At 45.9% G+C, this 17,196-nt stretch overlaps 1 long non-coding RNA gene across 2 annotated transcripts; it reads left to right on the top strand.

The window, feature by feature from the left end:
• Positions 1–10,408: 10,408 nt before the first annotated feature.
• Positions 10,409–12,083, top strand: LOC143475589 (uncharacterized). 2 transcript variants are annotated; one of them, XR_013121055.1, is made up of 3 exons: positions 10,409–10,500; positions 11,025–11,222; positions 11,499–12,083. It is a non-coding gene; the product is annotated as an uncharacterized LOC143475589 (long non-coding RNA). The 2 variants fall into 2 exon arrangements; XR_013121054.1 differs by lacking the exon at positions 10,409–10,500 and adding an exon at positions 10,566–10,673.
• Positions 12,084–17,196: the final 5,113 nt, after the last annotated feature.

Here is a 17,196-nt window from a genome sequence, read left to right as displayed (position 1 = left end):
CACATTCCACCTGAGTGGTGTAACATGAAACGTAAGATATTCACTTCTCTGCATGGATCTGATATGCAGAGAACCTGTCGGTACTCAGAAGGTGGGATGTAGGTGCAGTTTGTAGATGATAGATGATCTTCCACGGCTGCCCCAGTGGTCCCACATGCAGGAGACAGAGACCTTTATGTAGGACCCTGTAATGCATCCATCTTGAAGGGGAAGATACCTTCATTCCTGCTCTTCACAAGGCCATTAATACGCAACCTCTTCTGCACATGCTCCTGCCTCATGCGAACCAGAAAGAGTCTCTAACACGCCGTTTGTATCTCAGAGGTGTATAATCCAGGTTCAGAAATTAAAAGTCCTCACCAGGATTTTACTCAAGCTTGCTAGATTTTCTAATTAGTGCAATCCAGGTAAAATTAGTGGAATCAACACAATCCAGGAAGCCTGAGCAAAATCCTGGTGAGGACTTTTACTTTCTGAACCTGGATTATACACCTCTGATAGAGTATCCTTTTACTTTCTGAACCTGGATTATACACCTCTGATAGAGTATCCTTTTACTTTCTGAACCTGGATTATACACCTCTGATAGAGTATCCTTTTACTTTCTGAACCTGGATTATACACCTCTGATAGAGTATCCTTTTACTTTCTGAACCTGGATTATACACCTCTGATAGAGTATCCTTTTACTTTCTGAACCTGGATTATACACCTGCTGTATCTAATGGGTGTGGATGAAAGAGCATCAGCTGCACCTCATCAGCTGAACCTCATTAGCTGAAACTCGTTAGCTGAACCTCGTTACTCGAACCTCGCTAGCTGAAACTCGTTAGCTGAACCTCGTTACTCGAACCTCGCTAGCTGAAACTCGTTAGCTGAACCTCGTTACTCGAACCTCGCCAGCTTGGCCTCATCAGCTGGCTTCAGCCCTGCTGGCTAGTTTGTGGTTCACAATAGCAGGATGTGGAGGTTAAGGCAACATCCATGTTCAACATCTTCCTTATTTCCAGATCAACTTACTGCACGTCGGTGTTAATGTGGCCAGTGTCACCAATATATTTCCTTTGGTTTTAAAGGAATAAACAAACATTTATTTGTAATTTAGGGCTTAAATGCTAAATGACACAGTAAGAGGATTAAGAGGATTAATGTGAGCGTGATGGAACTGTCAGACCTCACTGTGCTCACAGTAATAATTCACACTGAAGCTTAATTCCTGTGTTTCTATAGGATTCCTCTATTAGACAATCTCTCCAGTGGAGATCATCCAAAAAACATGGAGTGAAGTGTGCTGAGCAGATACCCCCCACCTGCAGATACCCCCCACCTGCAGATACTCCCCTCCCACAGATACCACCCACCTGCAGATACCCCCCTCCCACAGATACCCCCCACCTGCAGATACTCCCCTCCCACAGATACCACCCACCTGCAGATACCCCCCTCCCACAGATACCCCCCACCTGCAGATACCCCCCTCCCACAGATACCACCCACCTGCAGATACTCCCCTCCCACAGATACCCCCCACCTGCAGATACCCCCCTCCCACAGATACCACCCACCTGCAGATACCCCCCTCCCACAGATACCCCCCTCCCACAGATACCCCCCACCTGCAGATACCCCCCTCCCACAGATACCACCCACCTGCAGATACTCCCCTCCCACAGATACCACCCACCTGCAGATACTCCCCTCCCACAGACACCCCCCTCCCACAGATACCCCCCACCTGCAGATACCCCCCTCGCACAGATACCCCCCTCCTGCAGATACTCCCCTCCCACAGATACCCCCCACCTGCAGATACCCCCCTCCCACAGATACCACCCACCTGCAGATACTCCCCTCCCACAGATACCCCCCACCGGCAGATACCCCCCTCCCACAGACACCCCCCACCTGCAGATACCCCCTCCTGCAGATACCACCCACCTGCAGATACCCCCCACCTGCAGATACCCCCCTCCCACAGATACCCCCCATCTGCAGATACCCCCCTCCCACAGATACCCCCCACCTGCAGATACTCCCCTCCCACAGATACCCCCCACCTACAGCAAGGCCCTCATATACCATCAGAAAGACTGAACCCCATACACCATCAGAAAGACTAAACCCCCCATACCATCAGAAAGACTAAACCCCATATACCATCGGAAAGACTAAACCCCATATACCACCTGAAAGACTGAGCCACATATACCATCGGAAAGACTAAACCCCATATACCATCGGAAAGACTAAACCCCATATACCACCAGAAAGACTGAACCACATATACCATCGGAAAGACTAAACCCCATATACCATCGGAAAGACTTAACCCCATACACCATCAGAAAGACTGAACCCCATATACCATCAGAAAGACTAAACCCCATATACCATCAGAAAGATTAAACCCCATATACCATCAGAAAGCCTGCTTAGAAATCCTCTGATTGTTAGTTATAAGAACTAATATCCTGGTGTATCTGAAGACCAGTACCATCCGTATATTACACATAGAGGAGGGGCAGATAACACTGCATCAGCCCTGACGCCTCTTACCTGGTATGTGGCCATGGAGTCCTGGCTGTTTGATTCCTGGAGCTCTCTCTCTCTCTCTCTCTCACACCCAATCTGAAACTGTCATCATCATGATAACACTCACCTCTACTGCTCTTCACTTACACCACAGTAAGAGATAAATGTCTGCACAACATTCTGTTTGCCAGATCTGGGCCGTTTGTGCAAAAAACGTGGCACCATAACTGTGAAAAGCAAACTCATCAGAGGTGTTCAAAGCTGTCCTGGGATGAGAGTGTAACACAAAACAGCCAAAACAGGTTGAAGATCATGTGGAGAAATCATAGGTGATTTGAATATGGGTGCAGGCACACTAGCAGACCACACCCACACAAGACCAAGACACCCAGGAGATCCATTAGGTCAAGGACGTCCAGGAGGTCCAGGAGTGCAGGAGGTGTAAAGCAAGGTAGCAGAAGGTGTCTACTGTCACCTAATGGGTTATCTGGCAATGTGCGCACTTTGGTGTGACAAAAACAGCCCTCGTCTCTCAGAACATTTCTGGCTGTACAGGGAGCTTCAGTAAAGCCTCTAGATCAATATCATCAATAAACTGGACTTGGCTGCCAGATATTTCATAATTACATTTAAAAATGTGCAGTGACCCCAGATCCCATGAGTCATGAAACAGAGAGTCATCCCAGCCGTCACACACCAGACTCACCTCATCAGTGTCCAGATGAAGCCTGAATATTACGGCCATGTGTCATACGTTTGGCTGTGATGAAGTAGCTAGAACTAAACCCAGCAGCAGGGCTGGAGCTCCAGGACCAGGTGGGGGGGTTGTATCTTCACATCCCGCATTTCATAAGATAATCACATGACCAACAGCATGTCCAAACTAATGAAGCTGGTATGGTGCAGACATTCACGTTAATGATGGCGTTCTGACGTTCTGCAACATTTGATCAGGAGTTCATGTTAATTTAAAGCACCAGCACGAGAGCTTCACTATGGCTGTTCTTCACATCACTTATGTGACACTTTCTTGTGAGTAATAACATTTAAAATGTAAACATATTTCTAGATTTTATCGTTACAGCTTGTAACAATAAAGAAAAAGTGAATGTGAAAAAGACAGTAAGACGCAGAGAGAGGACAGAGAGGGAGAAAGAAAGAGAGAGGGACAGAGAGAAAGAGAGGGGAGAGAAAAGGAGAAAGAGAGAAGGACAGAGAGAGGGGGGAGAAAAGGAGAGAGAGAGGGTAAAGAGATAAAGAGAGAGGGATCATATACCCAGTGCTTACAGTCTTTACTTTGATTAGAAGATACCAGGAAGAGTGGGAGTGGTTGTGTGTGTGTGTGTGTGTGTGTGTGTGTGTGTGTGTGTGTGTGTGTGTGTGTGTGTGTGTGTGTGTTCTAGGCACCATTGTTGATTTCTGGTAATTCCTGAGTTTTGAACTTTGTGCCTTGCGAGGAATCTTGGCCTGCTGAAGTAGATGTTTCCCAAACTGTCTGCTGGCGGAGACAGAGTATCCCGGAACGCTGAGGAGCGTTCGGAACGGAAAGCTGATCCATACGGCGTGGAAGCTGCTTCATGTCTGTGCCAGGGCCATTGTGTGGAAGGCGTGGATGTCGCAGGAGTTCAGGAACAAGCAGTGCCCTTCAGGACAGGAAACGCCCTGTTAGCCTCTCACCAGGGGTCGTGCCAGCGTAGCTGCTCAAACAATAGAGTCCTGACGGCAGTGGCTGCTGAAGTAACACCTAGGAACAAACAGGGCGTCTGAGTGTAGTGGTGCCAGTCTCTCACTCACGGGGTGTGGCCCTCCCGTAACCCAGGGTGACAGAAAGAGTGAAGAACTTCATCACTCGTGTTAATCACACTGGTGAATCCAGGAGAAGAGCCACACAGCCACACACAACCACACACACAACCACACACACACAACCACACACACGCAACCACACACACGCAGCCACTCACTACTTATCACTCACCCTTCATCACTCATCACTCATCCCTCACTCTTCATCACTCATCATCTTGATGAAGGGTGAGTGATGAAGGGTGAGTGATGAGCGATGAAGGGTGAGTGATGAGTGATGACGGGTGAGGGATGAGCGATGAAGGGTGAGTGATGAGTGATGAATGGTGAGGGATGAGTGATGAAGGGTGAGTGGTGAGTGATGAATGGTAATAATAATAATGCATTTTATATGGTGAGTGATGAAGAGTGAGTGGTGAGTGATGAAGGGTGAGTGGTGAGTGATGAGTGATGAGTGATGAGTGATGAAGGGTGAGTGATGAGTGAAAAGCATGAGTGATGAAGGGTGAGTGATGAGTGATGAAGGGTGAGTGGTGAGTGAAAAGGGTGAGTGATGAGTGAAAAGCATGAGTGGTGAAGGGTGTGTGATGAAGGGTGAGTGATGAGTGGTGAGTCTTGAAGGGTGAGTAATGAGGTGAGTAATGAAGGGTGAGTGATGAGTGATGAAGGGTGAGTGATGAAGGGTGAGTGATGAGTGAAAAGCGTGAATGATGAAGGGTGAGTGATGAAGGGTGAGTGGTGAGTGATGAAGGGTGAGTGATGAGTGGTGAGTGATGAGTGGTGAGTGATGAGTGATGAAGGATGAGTGATGAAGGGTGAGTGATGAGTGAAAAGGGTGAGTGATGACGGGTGAGTGATGAGTGATGAGTGATGAATGGTGAGTGATGAAGGGTGAGTGGTGAGTGATGAAGAGTGAGTGGTGACGGGTGAGTGATGAGTGATGAGTGATGAATGGTGAGTGATGAAGGGTGAGTGATGAAGGGTGAGTGGTGAGTGATGAAGGGTGAGTGATGAGTGATGAGTGGTGAGTGATGAGTGATGAAGGGTGAGTGATGAAGGATGAGTGATGAAGGGTGAGTGATGAGTGAAAAGGGTGAGTGATGAATGGTGAGTGATGAAGGGTGAGTGGTGAGTGATGAGTGATGAATGGTGAGTGATGAAGGGTGAGTGGTGAGTGATGAAGAGTGAGTGATGACGGGTGAGTGATGAGTGATGAATGGTGAGTGATGAAGGGTGAGTGATGAAGGGTGAGTGGTGAGTGATGAAGAGTGAGTGATGACGGGTGAGTGATGACGGGTGAGTGATGAGTGGTGAGTGATGAGTGATGAGTGGTGAAGGGTGAGTGATGAAGGTTGAGTGATGAAGGGTGAGTGGTGAGTGATGAAGGGTGAGAGTTGAGTGATGAAGGATGAGTGATGAGTGGTGAGTGATGAAAGGTGAGTGATTAGTGATGAAGGGCGATTGATGAAATGTGAAGGGTGAGTAATGAGTAATGAAGAGTGAGTGATGAGTGATGAGTGATGAAGAGTGAGTGGTGAGGGATGAAGGGTGAGTGATGAGTGATGAGTGGTGAGTGATGAGTGATAAAGGGGGAGTCATGAAGGGTGAGTGATGAGTGGTGAGTGATGAAGGGTGAGTGATGAGTGAAAAGCGTGAATGATGAAGGGTGAGTGATGAAGGGTGAGTGGTGAGTGATGAAGGGTGAGTGATGAGTGGTGAGTGATGAGTGATGAAGGGTGAGTGGTGAGTGATGAGTGATGAAGGATGAGTGATGAAGGGTGAGTGATGAGTGAAAAGGGTGAGTGATGACGGGTGAGTGATGAGTGGTGAGTGATGAAGAGTGAGTGATGACGGGTGAGTGATGAGTGGTGAGTGATGAGTGATGAAGGTTGAGTGATGAAGGGTGAGTGGTGAGTGATGAGTGATGAATGGTGAGTGATGAAGGGTGAGTGATGAAGGGTGAGTGGTAAGTGATGAAGAGTGAGTGATGACGGGTGAGTGATGAGTGGTGAGTGATGAGTGATGAGTGGTGAAGGGTGAGTGATGAAGGTTGAGTGATGAAGGGTGAGTGGTGAGTGATGAAGGGTGAGAGGTGAGTGATGAAGGATGAGTGATGAGTGGTGAGTGATGAAAGGTGAGTGATTAGTGATGAAGGGCGAGTGATGAAATGTGAAGGGTGAGTAATGAGTAATGAAGAGTGAGTGATGAGTGATGAAGAGTGAGTGGTGAGGGATGAAGGGTGAGTGATGAGTGATGAGTGGTGAGTGATGAGTGATAAAGGGGGAGTGATGAAGGGTGAGTGATGAGTGGTGAGTGATGAAGGGTGAGTGATGAGTGAAAAGCGTGAATGATGAAGGGTGAGTGATGAAGGGTGAGTGGTGAGTGATGAAGGGTGAGTGGTGAGTGATGAGTGATGAAGGGTGAGTGATGAGTGGTGAGTGATGAGTGATGAAGGATGAGTGATGAAGGGTGAGTGATGAGTGAAAAGGGTGAGTGATGACGGGTGAGTGATGAGTGGTGAGTGATGAGTGATGAATGGTGAGTGATGAAGGGTGAGTGATGAAGGGTGAGTGGTGAGTGATGAATGGTGAGTGATGAAGGGTGAGTGATGAAGGGTGAGTGGTGAGTGATGAAGAGTGAGTGATGACGGGTGAGTGATGAGTGGTGAGTGATGAGTGATGAATGGTGAGTGATGAAGGGTGAGTGATGAAGGGTGAGTGGTGAGTGATGAAGAGTGAGTGATGACGGGTGAGTGATGAGTGGTGAGTGATGAGTGGTGAAGGGTGAGTGATGAAGGTTGAGTGATGAAGGGTGAGTGGTGAGTGATGAAGGGTGAGAGGTGAGTGATGAAGGATGAGTGATGAGTGGTGAGTGATGAAAGGTGAGTGATTAGTGATGAAGGGCGAGTGATGAAATGTGAAGGGTGAGTAATGAGTAATGAAGAGTGAGTGATGAGTGATGAGTGATGAAGAGTGAGTGGTGAGGGATGAAGGGTGAGTGATGAGTGGTGAGTGATGAGTGGTGAAGAGTGAATGTTGAGTGTGAGTGATCAAAGGTGAGTGATGAGTGGTGAGTGATGAGTGGTGACAAGTTTGGAAAAATCCAGAAGAAAAAACATATTCTGCTCTACTGAACATATTACTGAGCTAATTACACTTTTAAATTACACTTTTTTTTATTTGAAAAATTTTTTAATTCTTAAGCTGGAAACATACTTGCTGTTAACTACGCGTTCGCGTACGCATCATGGCTGCTTCGCGTATCCTGCGTCGGTTTGGCGCGTAGATCTGGCACGTCCTCCAAAAGTTAACGCGACGCGTAGGCGAGGTGCAATACACACAAAACCGCTAGGGGCAGTGTAGCCGCTAACCAGCATCAAGATGGACACAACGATATGCAACGACACAAACTCGCCATTCTCACAACATCTTTGATTTAACGGCCTTACATACCACCTACGAAGGGATCGCTGTCGTCGTTTTTTCTGCCGTGACCGTAAAATTACCCAAAGGCTAATCTCCTCGAGTGTTGACATGTTTGCATCGTTAAAATACCGAAGCCCTTTCTACGTTCTGCCCTCTAGTGGACGCCTCCAGTTTCACGCGTTGCACATAGGCTAGTATGTTCTCAGTAACGTTCACAACGCAGCCGGTTGTGTACGCGAACGCATGGGCAAACAGCAAGTATGTTTCCACCTTTAGGGTTAAGCAAATTCTGACGAGTTCATAGGGGCCAGTTTATTTTATCATCAACACATCTGTACATAATGTTTAATAACATCAATAACATGAAATTGAAAAAATGTCTGCTTTGTCATGTCAGGATCTAATTACATTATATTTCATTACACTCTCACTTAAAACAAAAATAAGCCTGAATAAATTGGGGTTTGTTCATCAAAGGCCCTGGTGTCAGGGCTGTCGTGTTATGTGTGAGGGGTCAAGAATGGTGATGTGGTCTTATACTTCTGTGTGAAAGTTCCACGTGTTCTGACTGCGGGTCAGAGCGAGCGGAGGGGCCGGGTCACAGAGTGTCTGCAGGGACCTGGCGGGTTGTGGGTGAGCGGTGTGAGTCCATCAGTACGGGTCCCACTCCTGAAAACACGGGAGAACACTTGGTGCTTGGTGCACTGTGAACTGCCTTTCACACATGACCGACAAAAGCATTAAAAAGATGTTTACGACGCTCAGAGAAATCAAAGAAGGCCGTGTGGATCCGTGTGTTTGGGCCGCGCCAGCCGTTTCCTCTCGGTCCATTCTGTAACCTCTCAGCCATCTTTTGCTCGGAGCCCAAAGCTCATCCTTCACCTCAGGCCAGCTGTTCTACCAAGACAGGTCCTTTCTTCCTCCCCGAGGGTGCCATGCTGGGAACCCCTGACCCACAGCCACAACCCGCCCGTAACCATAGCCACAACCCGCCCGTTAATGTGCAGGCCTCACTTCATGTTAATTTGCAGTTTCCTGTTGCTGTCTGTCACCAAGCAGAATGAATAGATGTGGCTTTTACTCACAGAATAATGAAAGTCTTACAAGCGACTGCCTGCCAGGCCCCTGCTACAGTAAAACCTTCACCCACGTGGGAGCACTAGCAGTGAGGTCTGTGTAATGGTAACGGAAGGATGGCAGTTTTACACCGAGCACACATGAACACAAACTTTACACCGAGCACACATACTTTACACAGAACATACATGCACACATACTTTACAAAGAGTACAAATGAACACAAACTTTACACAGAGCACACATGAACACAAACTTTACACAGAGCACACATACTTTACACCGAGCACACATGAACACAAACTTTACACCGAGCACACATACTTTACACAGAGCACACATGCACACATACTTTACAAAGAGTACACATGAACACAAACTTTACACCAAGCACACATACTTTACACAGCACACATGCACACATACTTTACACCAAGCACACATGAACACAAACTTTACACAGAGCACACATGCACACATACTTTACACAGAACATACATGCACACATACTTTACAAAGAGTACACATGAACACAAACTTTACACAGAGCACACATGAACACAAACTTTACACAGATCATGCATACACACATACTTTACAAAGCGCATACATGTTTTCTTTTTGTAACTATCTGTCATATATAGAATTTTGTGTCTATCATTGGCTTTTGTTAAGGGCCCCTTATGAGGACCTCTGATGAAGGCCCCTTATAAGGGCCCCTGATGAGGACACCTGATGAGGGCCCCCGATGAGGGCCCCTTATGAGGGCCCCTGAAAAGGACACCTGAAACTGGGAGCCACAGACTTCTGCCTGGTTCCGTACGTCATAACGCCATGTATTCTATAAGTATCTATACAGATCTATACAGATTATCTATACAGATTACAGATAATGTGTATAGATCTGTATAGATACTTATAGAATTCATGGCGTTATGACGTATATACAGTACAATTATATACAATACAGTACAATTATTGAAAAATTATGTGTTTCCTATAGTTTCATGAATGTGTCACAGAGATCAAGCAACTTGTCATAACGTCATATATATCTATATATATATATATATATATATATATATATATATATATATATAGATATATATATATATATATATATATGACGTTATGACAAGTTGCTTGATCTCTGTGACACATTCATGAAACTATAGGAAACACATAATTTTTCAATAATTGTACTGCAAAATTTAATTGAATGCACTCAATTGAATTGCATTTTATTTTATTTCGCAGATAATCTGAAATGTTTGGAAGGTTGGTTGGTGTAACGTGTAGCTACTACTGCAACCACACCCTGTACAAAACCTGAAATATTCATTCTGGAGGCCCCATGTCTTCAGAAGTATTATGAAGGTCAGACGTTTGTGACGTCCATACGTACCAAATGCGTTTCACCTCATTCACTCTGTGCATCGTGTGCCTTGGCACCTCTGGCCACCAACACCCCTGCGGTGATGGCGACCAGCTCTGTGTTTGGGACAGAAATACACAATTGTGGGAAGTGGTTTCAGTATGCCTTCCTTCCCCCGCAGAGCCCCTGACGTCTGAGGGGCAGCGGTGAGAGGAGCAGCCCCCTCCCCTGAGACGGCCACGCTGAGAAGATCCTGTCCCTTCCTTCACGCTTCTCCTGACGATGGTGAGAGTCCACCTCCTGTTGACGTCTACAAAAGATGCCCGACTGTGTGTGTGTGTGTGTGTGTGTGTGTGTGTGCGTGTGTGAAACTGACTTCACTGTGAACAAATCCTGCAAGAAGTGGATATCAAGATTCTCAATAACCGGAATGTTCCGTGCAGACAGCACAACAAAAGGTGTGTGCACATCATGTAGGGTTACGAGAACAGAGGACTGTTCTGTTCTGTGGGCTTTCTGTGCAGCGCAGTATTAAATATTCAGTATTGGTTCTTTACCTGAAGCAATCTGAGTGACGTCTGACTGTTCATCTGTGGCCGTGATCCAGGCCTGTGTGTCTGAGTGATGTGTCTTTTGATAAATTATGTGAAATTGTTGAATATCATTAAGACTCAAACGTTTAGACGATACGGGGAAGCTTGCGCGCAAAAAAAGTATCAGAGAATTTCCAGATGATCCTGGATGTGTTCACAGACAAACCTGTTGAGTCGTTTTTGAATGAGATGGGCATGACCTTGTGTTGCTCCGAGGTCGCGGGCCGCCTGGAGGATCCGAGCGCAGCTAAGATCTCGGCCCATTGTTCCTGCTCCAAGGAAGTGGGACTTCACAGCACCAACACCGCAGGAGGTCCTGAAAACAGAGGAAGGAAACCGGTTAAAGTCGTCACGTCAGACAGGCGACCTTGAGCCACTTACCGCTCCCACGAGGATCAATAAAACCTGAAGACGGTAATAATGAATTTAGGTGTTTGTTCATGTAGTTACATTATGCATGAGGACTTAAAAGACTTAAATGAATACATGCTCACTGTGCAGTGGAGTGGATTTACAGTTCATATTACAGTTCAGTTTGCTTTTGACCAAACCTTATCAGAAAGCAGCTGGAGACACACACACACACACACACACACACACACAAATATCACACGAGCAGCGCTGCCTACACAACTCCACACTGATACGATCCACAGTTAACACTACTGCTGTGTGCTTTTGTGTTTTCAGTGTGCAGGACACAGCAGTCTGATAAACGTCTGACACAGCAGTGTGATAAACGTCTGACACAGCAGTCTGATAAATGTCTGACACAGCAGTCTGATAAACGTCTGACACAGCGGTGTGATAAACGTCTGACACAGCAGTCTGATAAACGTCTGACACAGCAGTCTGATAAACGTCTGACACAGCAGTGTGATAAACGTCTGACACAGCAGTGTGATAAACGTCTGACACAGCAGTCTGATAAACGTCTGACACAGCAGTGTGATAAGTGTGCATATTCAGTACATTTACACCAGAATAGTTACTATGGGAGTTTTTATTTTATGCATGAACAGTATTGCAACACACATGTGGCATGAATGACACCATTCTGGCTAATAGCTGCACAGACTGTGATGTTGGCAGAACGCTGCCAGAGATACTGGTGATGGTCCATCAGAACTTCCACTGTAGCTCCATCTGCAGTAGATCCATCACTCTCTGGAACTAAACATTACAGTATAATAAAACAATCTGAAACAGGCATAAAGGAGTCAGTATTGTGCTCCATATGACACTGGGCTGCGTTCACAGTGAGAGAACAGCAAGGCAAACTCGGACACACATATGTAGCACAGGTGTTTCACACTCGCAGCACAGGTGTTTCACACTCATAGCACAGGTATTTCACACTCGTAGCACAGGTGTTTCACACTCTCAGAGCTTACTTCATTCTTCATGTCATGTCTTCTCTGGAGATGGCCAGTGCAGACAGGCACCCTGAATGGATGTTGCTGATATAGTCAGTAATGATGTGCTGTTGTAGTTGTCGTAAACATATGCTATTGTCTGCTCTGGCCATGTTTACGATGGTCTCTTCCTGCTGCAGGGTGAACAGCTGTCATCTTCCTCCAGCAACCGCTAGTCTAGCAGTTCTGCACAAACATTATGGGAATAGTTTTCTGCATGATATAGTGATATAGTGGTATAGTGTTACAGTGTTACAGTGGTATAGTGGTAGAGTGATACAGCGGTGCAGTGGTACAGTGGTACAGTGGTACAGTGATGCAGTGATACAGTGATACAGTGGTTCAGTGGCGCCGTGATATAGTGGTATAGTGTTACTGTGTTACAGTGGTATAGTGGTAGAGTGATACAGCGGTGCAGTGGTACAGTGATGCAGTGATGCAGTGATACAGTGATACAGTGGTTCAGTGGCGCCGTGATATAGTGGTATAGTGTTACTGTGTTACAGTGGTATAGTGGTAGAGTGATACAGCGGTACAGTGGTACAGTGATACAGTGATGCAGTCATACAGTGATGCGGTGATACAGTGATGCAGTGGTACAGTGGTACAGTGGTACAGTGATACAGTGATACAGTGATGCAGTGATACAGTGATGCGGTGATACAGTGATGCAGTGGTACAGTGGTACAGTGGTACAGTGGTACAGTTGTACAGTGGTACAGTGGTAGTACTATACACAGTTCACAGTGTGAGTTCAGTAACACGGTAGTCTAAGGCTGACTAACGTATTCTCATCAAGATGAAGCTTCCTACAATGCAGCAGCTCAAATTAGACTAGAGGACTCAGCCTCACAAAAACTCAACCCATGCTTGATCACATGGTCAACCAAAGTGACTGTGACACTTGCTCGTCCTCTTCATCCTCATCCTCTTCCTCATCTTTCTCTAGAACTGTGTACAGGAGGTATAAGAGTTGTGGAAGAGTGTACAGGAGTTATTAGAGTTGTGGTAGGGTGTCTGGGGGGTATTAGAGTTGTGGGAGAGTGTACAGGAGTTATCAGAGTTGTGGTAGAGTGTATCAGGGGTATTAGAGTTGTGGTAGAGTGTACAGGAGTTATTAGAGTTGTGGTAGAGTGTATGGGGGGTATAAGAGTTGTGGGAGAGTGTACAGGAGTTATTAGAATTGTGGTAGGGTGTCTGGGGGTATTAGAGATATGGTAGAGTGTATCAGGGGTATTAGAGTTGTGGTAGAGTGTATGGGGGGTATTAGAGTTGTGGTAGAGTGTGTCAGGGGTAATAGAGTTGTGGTAGAGTGTATGGGGGGTATTAGAGTTGTGGTAGAGTGTATGGGGGGTATTAGAGTTGTGGTAGAGTGTATGGGGGGTATTAGAGTTTTGGTAGAGTGTATCAGGGGTATTAGAGTTGTGGTAGAGTGTATGGGGGGTATTAGAGTTGTGGTAGAGTGTATGGGGGGTATTAGAGTTGTGGTAGAGAATATGGGGGGTATTAGAGTTGTGGTAGAGTGTATCAGGGGTATTAGAGTTGTGGTAGAGTGTATGGGGGGTATTAGAGTTGTGGTAGAGTGTATCAGGGGTATTAGAGTTGTGGTAGAGTGTATGGGGGGTATTAGAGTTGTGGTAGAGTGTATCAGGGGTATTAGAGTTGTGGTAGAGTGTATGGGGGGTATTAGAGTTGTGGTAGAGTGGCACAGCAGTGCTCACTAAATTTCTGGCATACATTGTCTTTCCTTACGTCATGAAAACCATCATCATCATCATCATCATCATCATCATCATCATCATCATCATCATCATCATATTCACCATTATCATCACCATCATCATCATCATCATCATCATCATCTAGTCTAGACACGTGACCTAACTGGTGAGTCTAATAAACTCCACACAATTGGGCAGTATTGTTTATGTACCCTTGAGACTTTTTAAACACCAGCCAGACTACAGTATCACAAACACACACACACACACACACACACACACACACACACACACACACACACACACACACACACACACACACATATGCCCACACGCACACACATACGCACACGTGCACACACACCCACACACATGTTCACATGCACACGCACATGCACACACACTTAAACGCACACACATGCGCACACACAACACATACACACACACACACACACACACACACACACACACACACACACACACACACACACACACACACACACACACACACAGTGTGGTAACACTAACATGTTAGCATTTGTTTTTACAAGTATCAACCTCAAAAATCTGTCAATTCAATGTCATCCATTCAAATGTCTTTATTGCTGAGAACTTTAACAATGTATGAATCAAAAGCATGATGATAGATAATGGTCTTTTGAGTTCTTTTTATGTTGGGAGTTGATGTTGTGTATTTGGAGAACTGACTGCATCTTTGATTGTGTGTGTGAGCTCCAGACTGTTCAGAGACAGGCGGAGCGTGTGACACAGCTGTGCTGGGACCTGCCTACACTCACACACTTCCACCCATTGTTTGGAGGTGTGTGGCACAGGCTGCTTTGGGAGCTCAACACGCTCACGAGCTCCAGCCATGGTCACCGAGCCCTTCCCAATTCCTTCTCAATCCCAATCCCAATCCCAGTCTCAATCCCAGTCTCAATCCCAGTCTCAATCTCAATCCCAACCTCAATCTCAAACCCTTCTCAATCCCAATCCCAATCCCAACCTTAATCCCAAACTCAATCCCAATCCCAATCTCAATCTCAATCCCAGTCTCAATCTCAATCCCAACCTCAATCCCAATCTCAATCTCAATCTCAATCTCAATCCCAACCTCCGTCTCAATCTCAATCCCATTCAGGATTATTTGCTAGGCTTGTGAAGTGCACATGTGAAATCCCAAACAGTTATAGTTACAGTTATACATGAGGTCACAGAGCCATTGACATTTAACAAACCAAACAGACTGACGCTCTGGACTGTTCAGATATCCCAGAGTTACACAGGAGCTACACAGGGGCTACACAGGGGCTACACAGGGGCTACACTGGGCCTACACAGGGGCTACATGGGGCCTACACAGGGGCTACACTGGGCCTACACAGGGGCTACATGGGGCCTACACAGGGGCTACACTGGGCCTACACAGGGGTTACATGGGGCCTACACAGGAGATACACAGAGGATACACTACATAGGGGCTATACAGGAGATACACAGAGGTCACGTAGGGACTGCACAGATGCTACCCAGGGGTCACACAGGGGTCACAAAGGGGTCACACAGGTTCTTCAGGGGTCTCGCTTCTCCTCAGTCTGGATGTGAGTGTGAGCTGTGATGGTCCTGATGGAAGCAGGAAGCAAGCAATGTTGTTCTTGGCTGCTCTTCTTCTCCTCATGCGCTAAAGGTGGTCAGATTGTTTCCTCTAATGATTAGAGTCTACCAGGAGGTCACACAGGTCTCCCTGTCTCTCTCTCACAAACACACACACACATACACACACACACACACACACACACACACACACACATATATAAATATGAATTTATATGTCAATGTCAATTGTCAATGTCAATGTCAATTTATTTATAGAGCACATTTAACACAACATTAGTTGACCAAAGTGCTGAACAGATTAAGAAACTTAAAAATAACAATACTTGGACTAAAAACAACAACCAAATAAAACAATAATTACATAAAAGCCAAAGAATAATAATGAGCTTTAAGCTTAGAATTAAAACTTGAAAGAGTAGGTGCCAATCGAATCTGCACCGGTAACTCGTTCCAGAGTTTCGGGGGGCTACTACAAATGCTCGGCCCCCCTCTGCTTCAGCCTAGATTTGGGAACAACCAGCTGAAGCTGATCTGCAGATCTTAGGGGTCGAGCTGGAACATAGCGCACAAGCAGATCCATTATATAACTGGGTGCTAACCTGTTAAGAGACTTGTACATTAAAAGTAGAATTTTGAACTGTATTCTAAAAACCACTGGGAGCCAATGAAGTGAAGCCAGTACAGGAGTGATATGCTTGCATATTCAAGATATATTTTATTGGAATCTGTTTTGGAATGGTTTCCCAATGTAGAGAGCATCATCATTGCAGCAGCATCAGCATCTAATAGTGTGTCTGTGTCCAGTGTAACACAGTGTCACTGTGTCTGTATGCACTATGTAACAGTGTAACTGTGTGTCTGTATGTGATGTGTAACACAGTGTAACTATCTGTGTGTCCAGTGTAACACAGTGTGACTGTGTCTGTATGCCTAGTGTAACACAGTGTAACTGTGGCTGTATGTACTGTGTAACAAAGTGTTTCTGTGCCTGTATGTCCAGTGTAACACAGTGTAACTGTGCCTGTATGTGCTGTGTAACACAGTGTAACTGTGTCTGTATGCCCAGTGTAACTGTGTCTGTATGTCCAGTGTAACAGAGTAACTGTGCCTGTATGTGCTGTGTAACAGTGTAACTGTGCCTGTATGTGCTGTGTAACGCAGTGTCACTGTGTCTGTATGCCCAGTGTAACACAGTGTAACTGTGTCTGTATGTCCAGTGTAACACAGTGTAACTGTGCCTGTATGTGTTGTGTAACACAGTGTAACTGTGCCTGTATGTGCTGTGTAACACAGTGTAACTGTGTCTGTATGCCCAGTGTAACACAGTGTAACTGTGTCTGTATGTCCAGTGTAACAGTGTAACTGTGCCTGTATGTGCTGTGTAACACAGTGTAACGTGCCTGTATGTGCTGTGTAACACAGTGTAACTGTGCCTGTATGTGCTGTGTAACACAGTGTAACTGTGTCTGTATGCCCAGTGTAACTGTGTCTGTATTCCTAGTGTAACACAGTGTAACTGTGTCTGTATGCCCAGTGTAACACAGTGTAACTGTGCCTGTATGTGCTGTGTAACAGTGTAACTGTGTCTGTATGCCCAGTGTAACACAGTGTAACTGTGTCTGTATGTGCTGTGAT

The sequence above is a fragment of the Brachyhypopomus gauderio genome, chromosome 14 (assembly GCF_052324685.1).
Source record: "Brachyhypopomus gauderio isolate BG-103 chromosome 14, BGAUD_0.2, whole genome shotgun sequence".
Lineage (NCBI taxonomy): Eukaryota > Metazoa > Chordata > Actinopteri > Gymnotiformes > Hypopomidae > Brachyhypopomus > Brachyhypopomus gauderio.
The sequence above is the reverse complement of the archived record's forward strand: the minus strand, read 5'-3'. Positions and strand labels throughout refer to the sequence as shown.